Source organism: Psammomys obesus, unplaced genomic scaffold (genome assembly GCF_907164565.1).
Source record: "Psammomys obesus unplaced genomic scaffold, mPsaObe1.curated_primary_1811, whole genome shotgun sequence".
NCBI classification, from domain to species: domain Eukaryota; kingdom Metazoa; phylum Chordata; class Mammalia; order Rodentia; family Muridae; genus Psammomys; species Psammomys obesus.
In genome coordinates this window covers 547045-549939 of record NW_026596036.1, presented here as the reverse complement: position 1 = coordinate 549939, position 2895 = coordinate 547045, and positions in this window count along the sequence as shown.

Genomic DNA, 2895 nt, shown 5'->3' with positions numbered 1-2895 from the left:
CAAGCTGATGTCACTGTTTGGCTCTGCTTGGAAATAAAACCTGGATGTTTCAGGTAGAACACCAATGCAGCAGCTGCTTCCACAGCTGTTTGCTTCCTTCATGACTCCCCTTCACAGTTTAAAAGTTGACTATCCCATCTGGAGCTAAAGATAAAGCTTGCACCTCAAGTGTGCAACAAAGGAAATAAGACCCCTCGGCCTCACGGGGTTCCGAGTATATTGGTGATGCTTGTTTTTACATTGTCCTAATAAGCTGGTACTACTGTGAAACTGACCTCTCACAGCTCTCAGTCCCTACTCATCACAAGGTCTGAAAACACAACAGATACACTTCTCTTCCACCACAACTTCATGCAACTGGACACCATCCTAGAAAACCTTACTGCAGAATTATTTGCACAGTGAAAGAAGGACAAGAGTACAGATGCAAAAGTATGATTTGGACAGAAATCCAGAAATAGAACCTGTCTGCCCTGACTTATGACCAACTGTGAACAGGCTCTCCAGGGAACTTCAGGGGCTCTCACCTTCTTCACAGAAAGAAATCAATGCACACGAGGCTTTTTGACTGTCCAACTTCAAGAAATTTCTTCCTTCTGCTGGAAAATAATTTTCGTTATACTCAAACTACAGGGCAGAAGACGCAGGTATTGTTGAAGGGACTGGGAGAATCTGAAAGAACTCAGGTAAGATTTATAGATATTTTAATTTTATTCCTATTTTGCTCTTAATCATCATCTCCTACATATTCCTAAAATGTGTAGTTTCATGCACCATATACTTTTAGCTTTATTTAGCTTATCTTGCATGTGTGAATGTTTTGTCTGCATGTGTGTATGTACCATGGGAGGGCCTGGTTCCGTGGTCATCAGAAGAAGATATCAGATACCCTGGAAGTGGAATTATGGATGCTGGGAACCAAGTCCATGTCCGCTACAAGAGTGACAAGTATTCTTAACTGCTGAGCCATCTCTCCAGCCCATATTTTTTAATTAAATTTTTACTTTTTTATTAATTACAGTTTATTTACTTTGTATCCCAGCTGTAGCCTCTTCTCTCATTCCCTCCCAATCCCACCCTCCCTCCCTCATCTTCTCCCACACCCCTCCCCAAGTCCACGGATAAGGCAGGTCCTCCTCCCTTTCCATCTGATCCTAGTTTATCAGGTCTCATCAGGACTGGCTGAATTGTCTTCCTCTGCGGCCTGGGAAAGCTGTTCCCCCCTCAGAGGGGGGTGATCAAAGTGCAGGCCACGAAGTTCATGTCAAAGACAATCCCTGTTCCCATTACTAGGGACCCCACTTGGACACTGAGCTGCCATGAGCTACATCAGTGCAGGGGTTCTAGGTTATATCCATGAATGGTCCTTGGTTGGAGTATAAGTCTCAGAAAAGACCCCTGTGCCCAGATATTTTGGTTCTGTTGCTCTCCTTGTGGAGCTCTTGTTCTCTCCAGGTCCCACCATCTCCTCCTTCTTTCATAGGATTCCCTGCACTCTGCCCAAAGTTTGGTTAAGAGTCTCAGCATCTTCACCCAGTATTTTTTTTTACATCACTTATTTCATGTCATTGAGCACTATGATTTCCAAAGCATTTTTCCTATGAGTGTGCAGAAGTACAAGAAAAATGCTCATAGGAGGAAAGGGTGAGTTAACAGTGTATATCCCTGCCCTATGAGGAGGAAGCAGAAGTCTTTGCTTTAGAACAAATGTCACATGATGAATTAAAAAAATCACCCCCTGGCCCTTCGAGTTTCCATTTTAAAACAAGAAAAATGGCCAGAAGTCACTAGTTAAACAATTGAAATTATTTTCTGTAGCAAAAACTGCTAAGTACATGTTCTAAGAAAAATTATAAAATGTAAAATTAATCTATAATTATGTAAAAGATGTTGCTATAAATTCTAACAAAACACTAGTCTGGGTTATTTTTAGGTGTAATTGAAAGACCTCAATGAAAAAAGTATCTTGTTTTCCACATCTCTGTTTTGCTAGAGCCTCAGTCTGATACTACTGTTGATCTTTATCTTGACATGAACACCCATTATTTGCACAAGGCTCTCATGGTGACTGACAGGGAATGTTAGAATTGCTGAGAGTGGAGAGGAATCTTTCCCTAAGCAGTATGGGGAGAACTCATCAGAGTCAGAACTTGTCCGTCAGAGTCTGATCCTGAGGAATATAATAAGACAGGCAGCAAAGGATTAGGGGATCTGGGGGGAAAGAGAGATAAGGTGAACAACCACTGGAAAGCTGTGTGCAAAGATGGCATGACTGAGCAAGCCTGAGAAATGGAGTTTCCTAAAAATCATACCCCAAGCTCACTCAGGACCCCTAAGAGAAGAAAGAGGTCATTAAGACACCTCTCTTTACTCTTCTATTATGCTGGTCACCACAGAAATTCAGAGCCAATGGTAAAGTGGATAAAGCCTCAAGCCAAGAAACCTGAACTCTAGACCATAGTATTGGTGCAGATCTGTGGAACCTTCAGCCTAGTTAGTACTTGACCTCTGTATGCCCTGTTTTTTGACATTTGTAAAATGGGGAGAAAAGTAAACTCTCAACTCCCTTCATGAACTAAAATCCTGTTGCTCTTATGTATAACATACAATAGTCATTTTAAAAAATAGCAGTAGAGGTGGAAAGAGATCTCAGCAACTTACAGCACTGGCTGCTCTTACAGAGGACCTTGTTGCTAGCACCCGTATGGAAGCTCACAACCATCATTAACTGAAGTTCCAGAAGACTCTGATGCCCACTTCTGGCTTCCACAGGCACCAGGCATGCACTCGGTACACATAAACATGTGCAGGAAAAACACCCATGCACACACACTAAAAGGTAGGTAGGTAGATAGATAGATAGATAGATAGATAGATAGATAGATAGATAGATAG